General features: G+C 35.5%; 2 pseudogenes; both read left to right on the forward strand.

The window, feature by feature from the left end:
* The first annotated feature begins 470 nt into the window (after positions 1-470).
* LOC123246669 lies at positions 471-1,385 on the forward strand (annotated as a pseudogene).
* A 7,890-nt stretch (positions 1,386-9,275) lies between these two features.
* Positions 9,276-14,350, forward strand: part of LOC123246670 — a 74,123-nt pseudogene continuing 69,048 nt past the window's right edge.

Here is a 14,350-nt window from a genome sequence, read left to right on the forward strand (position 1 = left end):
GCTTTAAAAGAAAGATAAATAAAGTTATGGGAAAGAGAGATGGAATGCCATGTGTCAGGAATTACAAGAAATCCAGTTTGACTACAATCTAGCTGCTAGACCATAGAGTACAAGAGGGGAATAATATTTAATGATCCTAGAGAAAGTAAGTTGAAATCAAGGTCTCAAGTATTTTAAATGCTTAACTTAACTGCTGTCTTCTTAAAGGAAGGAACCCCAAACTTGGGGCTCCCTAACACTGTGAGCTAGAGGATGATCAGAGCCTGTGGGAAGCCAATAAGAGAAACAGTCTCAAATAGATAAAAATCTGAGACTCCTCTTTTGACTCCTTTTCTGATCCACAGCTTTCCTTAATGAAAAGCTTTAAGCTCCTAGCAAACCAACAGTCAAGAGGTTAACGTTCTCTCCTTTGGTCAGCAATACAACTGTTTTTGTTTCAAAAGTAGTTTAGACACACAAGGTCAGCACTGATGACCTCTTCTCCTTACTACCCAGGAAAGACACTGGTGGTTTGTGCTTCTTACATGGCCCTGGAGCTTGCTGGGTTTCTGGCAGGCATTGGTTTGGATGTCACCATGATGGTTCAATCCATTTTCTTGAAAGGGTTTGATTAAGATATGGTCAACAAAATTGGGAACCACATGGAAGATCATGACATAAGATTTTTAAAGCAGTTTGTGCCCATTAAGGTTGAGCAAATCAAAGAAGGCATGACTGGGATACTCAAGATGGTGGTTCAGTCTACCAATGGCAAGGAGACTTTTGAATGCTACTGATTATAGAACAAGATTCATGCACACAAAAAAATTGGCTTGGAAACAGATCAATGAAAAGACATGGAAAATACCTATCAGTGAGGAACAAACCAATGTACCTTTACATTTATGCAATTGGGTATGTCTTGGAAGGCAAATTGGAACTGACACCAGTCGCAATCCGAGAAGGCTGACTGGTTGCATGGTGACTTTATGCTGGTTCCAATATAAAGTGTGACTACATCCCCACCACTGTATTTACCCCCAATGAAATATGGGGCATGTAGCCTCTCTGAAGAGCGAGCTAATGAGAAATTTAGAGAAGAAAATATAGAGGTCTACCACAGCTACTTTTGGTGACTGGAATGGACTATCCCATCAAGAGATGACAATAAATGCTATGACAAAGTCATCTGCCACATCAAAGACAATGAATGAGTTGTGAGTTTCCATGTCCTGGAACCAGATGCAGGCAAAGTCACTCAGGGCTGTGCTGCAGCCTTCAAGTGTGGATTGACCAAAGAGCAGCTGGACAGCACAACAGGAATCCACCCAGTGTGTACAGAAGTGTTTACAACTCTGTCTGTGACTAAATGCTCAGGGGGAAGCATCCTCCAGGCAGATTGCTGAAGTAAAGCCCCAGTGTCTCTGCTGTTGCCTCTTGAGACACCAAACTCTTTCACTTTATTTTATTTTCTTGGGTAGGGAAAAGCCTTAAGAACCCTCCACATCTCTCCTGACACCAGCAGAGAGAATGATCGCACATTGGGACTAGACCATATGTCATGGTATCTGGAGGAGGCAGTTAGCAGAGCATTGGGATTTTCCCTGCACCCTTGAAAATAATAGCTCCTGGTGCATCCATCAGATGCATTAATGAAGTCATTGCCTGAAGCTCATTTCTCAAAAGAACCACTATCATCAGTTTTATCAAGATTTTTGTTTTTGTTTGTTTTCAATAAAGAATGTCCTCCTGTGGATTTCTCTGGGAAGCCAGAGAATCAAGATCACCATCTCTGATAGCTAGCTCTTGCTTTTGAAGCATAGACCAATTATCTACATTGATGGATTATATAGAAGCCTCCTGATGAGCACTTTCTCCCTTTGCTGTATGGGCATGCATGAATTGGGAAACTTCCATCAACATACACAGGCCCCTCAAAGAAGAGACCAGGTAGCTTGCTCCTTATTTCATCTAAGAATTGAGATGATCTTCAGCTTCTTCTTTGTCAAGTTTCTTTATCCAGTTGAGGGTCCATCTTCATCACTGGTCCTCTCTCCTCTTCCTCCTCCTCCTCTTCCAAACAGACTTGATTATTTTGCAAGATGGTGCTACTGATTGCCCAAGTTCTTTTTAAGAAGTTGAGTTGAGTCCCTGGACTGAAAAGTTGAACTATTATTCCTTCACCAAGCCCCAGGGTAGCTCAGGTTTTAGATTTGCTTTTAATTCCATGAAATAGGGTAACTTCTTCCAGGAATAATCACAGTATCTATATGTGCACTTTAAAGCTAATGATAGAAAGAAAAAATTCCAAATATCTCATCTTGACATTTTTTGATCCTCTTGAACAAGGTGAGGAGGAGTAATTTTGGATTAAAAATAAAAACCTAAAACCCTCACAACTCATTTTTCTTGTCAAGTATCTGTGGATCCTCTCTGGAGAAGCCTCATTTGTGGGGAGATGAGGCACTCAATCCACACTTGTGATATCCATCATTTTGGAGGTGCTGAGGGGAGCAAATCCTTTCCCCCCCTTTTGATTTCTTCTTTCCCACTTGCTTTCTTTTTTTAAAGGTATTATTCATATAATAAATTATTTAATTATTTTTTAACCCACAGACAGATCTGAAGGATTTTTATTTTCCATAAACATCAAATGGTGTGGTTTCCCTTTTCTTGGGGTGATAAAATGGGGACAAGGACAGCACCAGGTAGAATCTTACACAGAATTGTCTTCTCTTATAAAAACTCCAGCTTAGTATATTGTTTCTAGGAGGCAGGATTGTTTTGGGGGTGCCTTTCTCATTGGGGAAATTTAACGGAAAGTGGACAAAGATCCAGCACAATTCCAAGTATATCATGACTAAAAAGGCTATCCACTGCCATAGACAGAACAGAATCCAAATGCAGATTGAAACATTCCATTCTTCATTTTATTTCTTCAATTAATTTTTCTCTAATGTGAGTAATGTGACTTGTTTCACAAAATGATGAACATGGAAATTTGTATTAGATGATCATATATGTACAATCTTTATTATATTACCTGCTTTCTTGGGGAGGGAGGGAGTTGACATGGATTTCAAAATGTCAGAAAACAAATATTTAAAATTGTATTAACATGTAATCTGGAAAAAATTAAAATCTGTGTCTGAGTATGTGTGTGTGTATGTTTGTGTGTGTGTGTGTGTGTGTGTGTGTGTGTGTGTGTGTTTTGGCTGGGTTAGAACTTCATTTCATTAAAAGATTCACTTTCTGGCATTATGATTGTTACTGTATAGCATTGGATCCCCTGCTGCTTGCTCTGACCTCTACTAATTGCCAGACTTTCTGAGTTCTGCCACCCACATGATGACATCTTCCGCTGTTCATGACTCCTACTCATGTATTGTCCACAAACAGGAAAAAAAATAGTATCAATAAATTCCTTAACTAGGTTCCTGTTTGTAATTTCATTACCTTAATATCTTCTCTCTTTCCATAGAACTGTCATTTTGTAAACAAAGCAAAACAAGAATTGACTGAGTTTGGACTCCAGCTAGGAAATGTAAGGAGTGTGCAATTTATACTTGGTGAAATTCAAACACCTGAACACTTATTGACAAACAGTAATGACTACAATTAACTATGGAAACCTTTATTTAAACAGATGTTTCTGGTTGTAAACATGACCCTAACTAATGAATTTGCTAATACTTGCAACCAGCATCATAAGATCATAGAATTTCAGAGTAGGAAGGAACCCCAGTGGCAACTGAGCATAACTCTTACCTAAAAAAGAATCCTCTTCAATCATTCAGGCAGCATGCATTTATGCGAGTGCCAGACACTGTGTTAAGCTTTAGATATTCAAAGAAAGACAAAAATAGTTTCTGCCCTCAAAGAACTCTGAATTCTGGTTGGCAAACAACTATGTGCATGCAGGATATCTACAGGGCAGGTGTAAAGCAATCTAAAAGGGTAGGCATTAGCAGAATAGCTTCTAGCAGATAGTGGGAATTAAGGCAAAATGCTTACTCTTCACAACATGGCCTGCTGGTGTTCATTGAGCCTTTACTGTAAGACTCCCAATGAGGGGGAATTCACCTATTTTTAGGCAGCTCAGTTCACTTTCAGAGAGCTGTAACTTTTAGTAAGTTTTCCTCACATTGATTCTAAATTAGTCTTTTAGCAACTTCAACTTATTGTGCTTAGTTGAGCCCTCTGGGGACAAACAGATACATTTATTCCCATTTCTTCATTATACCCTTCAAGTATCTGAAGACATTAATCATGACTTCTTTGAATCTTCTGAAGTTTAAATATTCCTAGTTCCTCCAAATAAACTGAAACTCAAATGCCATAAACTTGAGGAGTTTCACCATTTTGGTTAGACTTTTAGCAGAGTCAATGTTCTTGTCAATATTCTTCCTAAATCTGGTACCTAGAACTTAACTTACAATATCATATTTTGTTTAGTAGGGCAGAAAATGGGTAGTCTTATCCTCTCATTGCAGAAAGTTATGCCTCTCTTAATGCAGTCCATGATATGATTCCCTTTCTTAAATTCTACAAAAATAATACTGATCCAAATTCAGTTGTACACAATCAACCATTCAATCTATCAAAAAGCATTTAGCATTTAGCTACTATATGTCAAGTACTATATCAGGTGCTGAGTATTCAAGACAAAAAAGAGAAATCATAATTGATCTCATTCATATTGCATTCAATTTGAGGAGACAAATGTACATATATAAGTACATAATTATATATGTACATTTGTCTCCTTATATGTATATATATATATATATATATATATATATATATATATATATATATATATATAATCCTTTGAGGGCATCCAATGCCAAATGGAACATTTTATACTTGATCCTGCAGCAGAAACAGAGAATTTGAAAAGTTAAAATTAGAGAAGAAAATTAGCAAGACAGGAATGGTGGAAGGTAAGGAAGAGTAAAGTGGATTTCAGGGTAGTATGTAGGGAAAACAGGCAAAGTTAGCTATGAAGACAAGTAAAACCATTTTGGAAGAGATGAAATGAAAGATAAGTCAGTGGTTGAGCAACTGAAAGTCCTAGTAGAAGTTAAGAATAGGCTAACTGGGAGACAATGGAAGGAGAAGAAGAATAGGAAATTATGGTGAGTCAGTGAACGAGCATGTTAAATTTATTATGTGCTAGTAACTGTGCTAAGAGCTGAGGATTCAAAGAAATGTAAAAGCAATTCCAGTGCTCAAGCAGCTCCCATTCCAGTGTGGGAGAAACAACTTATAAGGAGTCTATGGAAAAGAGTCTTAGAGGGAAAGATGGTAGCAGCTAGTGATAAGAGTGATGTTTCAAACATCTGGGTCTGGGAGATGACACAAGTCGGGTTAATGTGTAACCAGAACAATAGGTGTCTGGTGCAGGATAGGGAAGGGAATTTTTGGAAATGATGAAGCAGATAAGGAGAACACAAGTTACAAGATGTATCATCAACATGTCTACTGAGGATGGTGGTAGGAAACAAAGGGAGGAGCTAAGCAGAGAAGTCACTGTAAACATATATATATATATATATATATATATATATATATATATAATATAGACAAATTTCACACTAAAATTTAAAAGAACTCATTTTTTCAGAGTGTCTTATAGGTGTAAACTTGTTTGATCCTCAGAGCAGCCTGATGCAGAATAGGAAACTGAGACAACAAAAGCTAAGTGATTTACCTAGAATTATTCAATTAGTAAATGTCTCAGCAGGATTTAAACTCTGGTCATTTTTGAGACTCTATATTTAAATTCTATCATCCATGCCACCTATAGGCTTCTAATCTCTGACCTCTAACTGTAACTGTGAAAGAAGAAACATAACTAAGGAATCATAGGAAATGAATAGCCTGGGAGTCATACTGTGTATTAGGGACTCTACCCATCCTTCCTCCTGGCCTTAAGAAAATTGAGGAGTGGAAAAAGGAAGTTATTGGATGCTTTTGGGAAAAGTTGCAAGGGATTAGTGATTTGTACAAGATCACCCTACTGTCTGTCTAAGGCTACTAAAAAGGTCAAAAAAAGCCTCAGAAACAAACCTTTGGGTTTTGTCCAAATTTGCAAAGCAAAAGGGACTAATCGTTATGTTTGTATTATGTATTTATTATTTATTATTATACTTATATTATATATGTATATAACCAAAGGAGCTCCCTAGCACAGTAATGTAGAGAAATAAAGTCTTGAATTCTGTCTATATTTCTTTATTAATATTAGATTTTTTCTAATTACATAGAAAAACAATTTTTAACATTTGTTAACTTCCAGATTCTCTCCCTCTCTTTACTTAAGATCAAGCAATTTTTACATATTTTCACTCACATACTTTCACATTAAGAATATTGTAAAAGAAAACATAGGTCAAAAAATGAAAAAAATTAATAAAGTAATAAATTAGTATGCTTCAATCCTCATTGAGACTCCATCAGTTACTGCTTTGGAATTAAATAGAATTTTGCATCATAAGTCCTTCAAAATTATCTTGGATCTTTGTATTAGTGAAAATAGTTGAGTCGATCAAAGTTGGTAAACTTAAAATATTGTTGTTATTGTATATGATGCTTTCCTGGTTTTACTTATTTCACTTTGAATCAGTTCATTTAAGTTTTTCCAGATTTTTCTGAATATCTTGCTCATCATTTCTTATAACACAGTGGTATTTCATCACAATGATACATCACAACTTATTCATCTATTCCCCAATGGATGGGCAACTCCTCAATTTCTAATTCTTTGCCTCCACAAAAGAAGCTTATTTAAATATTTTTATACTTATAAGTCTTTTTTCCTTTCATCTCTTTAGGATATAGATTTAGCAGTAGTGTTTCTGGGTCAAATGGTATGCACAGTTCTTTAGTCCTTTGCACATAGTTCCAAATTGCTGTGCAGAATGGTTAGACTACTTCACAACTCCAACAGTGCATTATTGTCTCAATTTTCCCACATTCCCTCCAACATTTGTCATATTCATTTTCTGTCAAATTAACCAATATGATATGTATGAATTGGTGTCTCAAGACTATTTAATGAGCATTTCTCCAAACAATAGTGATTTTGAACATTTTTTCAAATAGCTATAGATAGCTTTGATTTCTTTTGAAAACTGTCTGTTCATATCCTTTGACCAGTTATCAATTTGGGAATGACATTCTCTAATAAATCTGACACAGTTCTCTATATATTCAGGAGATGAGGCCTTAATCAGGGGAATTTGTTGTAAAATTATTTTCCCATTTTTCTGTTTTCATTCTAATATTGGCTGTAATAGTTTTGTTTATGAAAAAATTAATTTAATTTTATCAAAATATCAATTTCATATCCTTTAATGTTCTATCTATAGTTTGGTCATAAATTCTTCCCTTATCCATACATCTGACAAGTAAGCTATTTCATGCAAACCTAATTTGTTATGCAATCTCTCTTTATGTCTAAAATATGTCTTTACTCTGCCATCTTGGCTCTGTCTACCTTTATCATTGTTTATTAGATTTATCATTAGTTTTGTGAGACTCAATCTTCTTTTTATTACTATGTAAATGATTAGCATGAGGCTGAGAATCCTGGATTCTCAGGATTTGCAGCATTCTAAGAAAACTGTTCAGGGAACATTTAAATTAAGGCAAACACACTTGTCTGAAATTTTTAACATTGATTCATCACATATGTATAATTTAAATTTGAATGTTAAGAAATCTCATTGAAGTAATTCAAATATAATTTTAAAGTAAGGCTCTACATTCATGAGACAAAAATTAAAAATCTGGCTACATTTATCATTTCTCTACTGCTGCAAATTAAAGAAAAAAAACTATATTTATCTCTTTGAGCAGGCCACAAGCCAACTCCTCTTCTGCAAACACACTAGTATAATCATGGCTCTAACTAGTCGGCAATGCTATTATTCCTGGGTCTCAACAATATGTTTTAATTGGCACAAAATACAATCCCTATTCTCATTAGGAAACAGGGTGGCAAAAGTACATATTAAAAGGCATGTAATCATCTGTTTACTCATCAGATATAGTGTCCCATCAGAAAATTCTATGCCTGATTTTGAGTACATTTGATAACATGGCAACTACATGAGCATTCTTATTGAATTCCTATTGTATGCCAATTGAGATGAATATGAGAAAGTTGCATACCCAGAAGCCAGACCTGAATACTCTCCAAAGACAAATGCCTTCTAACTTGAGACTGTGTGTCATCCCTTTCCACAGATTACCCTTGCTTGTCTGTAACTAGTCAAATTCAATTCTTCTAGAAAAAAGGTTAAACTTGAAATGAAACTGACAACAGATGAATTTTAAAAAATACAGCTTTTTGACCATATCTCTCCTTGGTAGCATACCAAGTAATCTCTCTTCTAATACCATTTTCATAATTATCATAAAAACAGACATATAATTAATTGATTCAATCATAACATTTAAACTTATGATCTGGGGTCTGTAAGAGAACTTGGAATTCATGGAGTTCAAACTCCTTTTGACACAGAAGAAGAAACTGATTCCTGGAATGCTATGCAACAAGTTCTGAATTGTACTCAAATGGATATGGTTTCATCAATTTAGAAGTTTCTTCTAATGTTGTAAAACAACAACAACAAAAAGCTAACGTTCATTAAATAAGCAAGGTAAAATTTTCAATAGCCTTTGCGATCATAATCCATTTACTTCCCAATTGTGAGAAAAAGTCAGTAGCAAAGTCCCTAATCTTGATTTTATTGGTTTCATGAAACTTCATTTTGGTTAAACTTGACAAGATATTTCACCTAATATGACTTCAAGGTTATTGTATGAGCTTTGTATTTTGAAATGTAGCAATATAAGAGATATTTAGTTGATAAAGTACTCAGAAAACAATTAGCTCTTTGGAATTCAGAAATTTTACTTTGAAAGATTTGTGAATTCATTGTTATGTATACTCTTTCAACTGCCACAAGTTGCAGCTCTTCTGATTCTATGCTATTCTTGTTCATGTTTTCATGTAATTCTCCACATTGAATTTAGACAATTTCCTACAGGCTTACTTCTTGACCTTTTAGTTTCCATAGATTATTTCTTGGGCTATCTATCTCTCAGTTTCAGTACATTATTTCCCTGTGTTCTTTTGGTCATACTTATTCTTAATAATGTTTTTATGACACATCTAGTATGGAAGTTGTAGTTAGTAACATGGTGCAACCTTCCTTTAGAATCTAGGAGTGTTAGAAAAGACTTAAGAGTTCATTCAATTCCACCTTATATAACAAAACGGGGTGATGAGTATTCAAGAAACACTAGTATCTCTGGTATCAGGGCTTGCTGAACATATTTCAGGACTATTAATCCACCTTTATGCCACTCAACTCTCGCCCATGGCTCCAAGAAGCTGTAGCATGCACAGGTGCCAAACCCTGGTAAAACCATCTTGGCAGGTGGGTTAAACCAAGCTGATGGTAGCTGAAAGGCCTCAGCCTTGTTGGAGAATTAAAGAGGTGTCTCCTCAAGCATGTGAAGACTTCTCCAGTGGAATGGTCAATTGAAAATAAATTTTTCCCCCAAAGCCATGAAGGCAACTGAAGCAGGTGCTAAACAGCTATTAGAACTTGGTCAGACATCAAAGTTGCCATGAACAGCTGTCCTGACTTTTACTACTGGACTTTGATAACTCTGGAAGAAAGAGTTTGGCTAATGACTTTCTGCAACTATGCTTCCCTTAAATCTAATTCGTGCAGAAATCAAGACACCAACCAATGATGTCATTGGTCCACTTTGAAAATGAAGGACAAGAGGGCAGCTGGGTAGCTCAGTGGATTGAGAGTCAGGCCTAGAGACTGGAGGTCCTAGGTTCAAATCTGGCCTCACACACTTCCCAGCTGTGTGACCCTGGGCAAGTCACTTAACCCCCATTGCCCACCCTTACCACTCTTCCACCTAGGAGCCAATACACAGAAGTTAAGGGTTTTAAAAAAAAAGAAAATGAAGGACAAACCATATGTGACACAGTATATCCTAGAGTATTGTTAACTAAATGATTATTAAGTTTCTTCTATTAAGCATCTAGAGAGGTGGACCTGTAGGAGAAAATGCACAGAAAGGGTTTGGAATGTTGGAGAGAAGATTGATTGACAGTTAAGGCAGTTGGAAGGAGGAGGGGAGAGAGTGGAGAGAGTGACAGTTGCTCTCAGAAGGAACTCTTGCCTGGACCTCGGCCCAAGAGGGAATCTCTCTCTGCCTCTCAGGAAACTACCTCTATTCCAAAGATTTTCCAAAATGTTTCTCTTCCTTGATTCCTGTGGATCATACTATTGATCAAAAGGATTTGAAGGGGGCTGCTTGAACTATAAGGGCGGTCTTTAGGGCATTAACCCAAAGAGACAGGCTAACCCAGCTCTGAAGGTCAGAATCTCTTTTCCTCTTGCTGTCTACTTCTATTATAAAAGCTAGCATAGATATAGTACAGATTAGGAAGAAAGGAAACCTCCATAAGCCTATATGCCCTGGGCTCAGCTCAAACTCTAACAAAGACTTCAAACTCAATCTGTGCTTAAGGTTGAGGGCAAACCTACTTCCCTCTATCCTAATACCTTCCCTTTAAGACTGGTTAATAAATCAACTTTAAACGCAGTCAGATAGTCTTTTGTAAGGGTGAAGGGGGCTTGAAGGGAGAAGCCATTGGCTCCCTAAAAAGTCAATTAGGGGTGCTCTGAGGGTTAATCAACCCTCTTGGCTAACCTCAGTAACACCATCCCAGGGTTTCCCTTTCTGATTTACCTTTATAAGAGTTTTCTTACTGACCTTACCACTTCTGAACACAAGTGATCCTCTAGGTTTACTTGAAGACAGTAAGCCAGAATTTCTTACTTCTGGAAACAATTGGTCATCTAATCTATGTGTGAAGAAATCCATGAAGAGAGAACTTCTTTTGGACATTAATGATTCCCTAGCCTATATTTGAAGAACTCCAGTGATATCTATAGAAGGTTATCATTTACCTTATCAATTAGAGACATCTTGAATTATTAAAAATAGGGGTTTGTTAGTTTTAGTTTAATTTTTTCCCACACAGAATAAATCTGACTCTTTTCTTTCTTTCATTCATTTCCTTCTAGGGCCAATTAGACGAAATATAATTTTTTCCTACAATACAGTCCTTCAAATACTTGAAGACAGTTATCAATACCTTTCTTCATCCCTTCTATTCTCTTCTATAGTCTACTAATCCCATTCCCTTCAACAGATCCATATAGGGCATTGGCTATCTTTATTATTGCCTTAGGAGTCACTTGATTAATACATATTTTGGCTTGACTATTTCCTTCTTAGGTGTAATGACCAAATATACAAACAGAACTCCAGATATGGTCTCCTCAAAAAACTATCTATTAAAGAAAATTTGTTAACTACATAGAACTACATGCCTCTCAATGTAGCCTAGGATGGCATTCACTTTTCTATCTACCATTATACACTACTGACTCATATTGAGTTTAATAAACAAAATTCCTCACATGTTTAAATATAACATATTATCTAGTCTGTCATTGATACTATGGTTCAGAAGTTGATTTTTTTAACCCAAAACCTATCAACACCTTCTCAATGTTTTCTGTTACTTCTAAACTCTGATTGGAGGGCTGGAGGAAAGAACAATAAACTCCTTCCAAAGTCTTCTTTCTTCCAAAAGCTCAGAACTTTCCAGATAACTCTACATTTTCAATGATTGGTTCTGTTTAGTTCCCATTTCATGATACTATGGCCTACTCTCCAGGTACTCCCTGGTGGTCCCCTCCCCATTTTGTGCATTATTGTCTCCCATGAGATTGTAAAGCATCTGAAGGCGGGATTTGGATTTTTTTTAATTTGTATCCCCAGTATATGAGTGTGTTGTACATAGTAAGAATTTAATAAATGTGTTTTTTTTAAATCCTTACCTTCTGTCTTGGAGTCAATATTGACTCCAAGGCAGAAGAGTGGTAAGGACTAGGCAATAGGGTTAAGTGACTTGTCAAGGGTCACACAGCTGGGGAGTGTCTGAGGCCAGATTTGAACCTAGGACCTCCCATCTCTAGGTCTGGCTCTCAATCCACTGAGCTACCCAGCTACCCCCTTAATAAATGTTTATTGTTGAATTATATTTATTATTTGAACTTTTTCTTTGAAGATTCATCATAGCTAAATTTAGCAGGGTATTTCACCTGATCATCTTCATTTTGAGTTGGATAGGAAAGAAAACTATTCTTTTTGGGATATCATTTTATCTTGTTGATGAAATAGATTTCAATATGGCTAAAATACTACCATTTTCAAGCTGTCCTATATTAGCTGTTTTGTTTTTCTGTGCTCTAGGAATTGTTATCTAATTAGAGAGGCTACCTTAACCCAAATGACCTATAGATGACCCCTAAGAGGTTTTAGCAGTTGTCTAAGTGCTATGTCTCAAATTGTTGAGTTTATCTAACATAGCTTTGAGCAAATCTTGCCTGCCAATCAGAAAAGTGTTTCGCCACCCCCCACAATAATATATTTTTCATTCCTTACTATTTTCCAATATTTTCATTATTTATCCAAGCTTTGTGTAATCTGAAATTTTAATAGGTCTGGTCTATGCCTTTTTTCCAAGTGAGTCAGGGAAAATGCTTAAAAGCCCAGGAATAATAAGAGATCACTATGTCATTCCACTAAAGACTTTCCCTTAAACTGGCATGCCTCATCTCTAACAGTTGTCTAGCTCAGAACATTGATTCAGATCTAGAACTACACAAATTATTTAACCCAAGTTTCTCAGGATAGCAGAGAGATTGTTTTAAATACTTTAGTAAAACCTAGAAAAACTAATTTAATTATTCTGTAGAAAGAAAGAATTAAAATTAGTTTGGAATGACCTGTTCTGGATGTATGATACAGATTTTAGGGATTAAACTCTCCCTTTGTTTTTCCATTTTTCTATTTTCTATTTCTTTTATTTTTATGTCATTCTTAAATTACATTTATATTCCTTAAGTTTCCTTGAATTGTGACACTATTTTTCTCATTGTATTTATTTATTTGTCCTGTTCCTGAGCCTTCTTTTGCTCTACCCAGCTAGAAATATAGTCCCAAATTTTTCCTTTTTAATACCAAATATCAGTTTATGTAACATTCTTATATAGCACTATTCTCCTACATAGTTGTTAATGTCTTTCTCCTCATTATTACACTTTTCATTCGATTCTAGTCTCCAAATCATAGTATGTAATAATCTTGCTTCTCTTTTATTTTCTCTAAATCTCTAAGGATGATAAAGCTTCTGGCATATGAAATTTGAACTCCTTCCTTTTTTGATTTCCAACATTCTTCACCTTCCAATAATTCTTGCTATGCTACATTATTAAAAATATCAGTTAATGAGAGAAACCATGTTAAATGACAACAGAGTTATATGGTGGGAGTAAATCTGTGTCCTTAATTGTGAGCCCAAGTCCAATTCCCTGTCTTACCATGGTAATTTATACTTCCTAAGATTATGTGAGCCTGTCTTTTGTTTTAGTTCTTCCTAATGTTCTAGGTGCTGACTCCCCTTTGGAAATTATATCTCCTCTCCTTATTTTCCTAGAAATTACCTCTTTAAGAAAGAAAGTTGTCTCCTAATATTAAAATTTTCCAAAGACAAAATCCATTATAAGGACCTATCTCTTATCAAAGAAATAGTCTTTCCCATCTTTTTAGTTCAATCTTTTCTTTCCCCTTTTCATGTCATAAGCCAATCATATACCTCCTCTAACTATGCCTCTTAAATCATAGTTTTTATCCTTTTCTTCCATAGCTTCAACTCTAATTGAGAGTCTAAATCAATTATTATTATTACTACACTATTTATGTACATATTTGGTAAGGGCATATAAGTATAGCTTTTCTCTATTTCTAACTTTCCTTCTCCCATTTACAAAAATTCACAAAATTCTTTCTTACATTAGAAATTTTTTCATCTCTGTTTTTATTAAAATACTTATTCTATGTGTTATGAGCATTAAAAATCTTTACTTGTTTTTCCTTATGTCTTTTTGATTCTCACTGTGGAAATCCATTTGGGAGATATGTTTGTATTAAGCCTTTCTTTCTTGAATGTTTTAGTTTTCGAAATTTTTCTCCTATTATCAATAATTTGTTGCTAACTCTTTGGTCCTATGGTAGTCTATAGTTATGTAATAGATATCTTGTACCTCAATAGATCCTTAAGGTTGGGTGTTCCATGCTTAAGCTAAGAGATTTAAGGATTCACTATGTCCTTTCTCAAAGTAAATACCAAGATGGAGGATTTATACTAGCTAGACTTCTAGTCCTGTTTTTGCAGGACATAGAAGCCCCCTTCCCT

Source organism: Gracilinanus agilis, chromosome 4 (genome assembly GCF_016433145.1).
Source record: "Gracilinanus agilis isolate LMUSP501 chromosome 4, AgileGrace, whole genome shotgun sequence".
Classification (NCBI taxonomy): Eukaryota; Metazoa; Chordata; class Mammalia; order Didelphimorphia; family Didelphidae; genus Gracilinanus; species Gracilinanus agilis.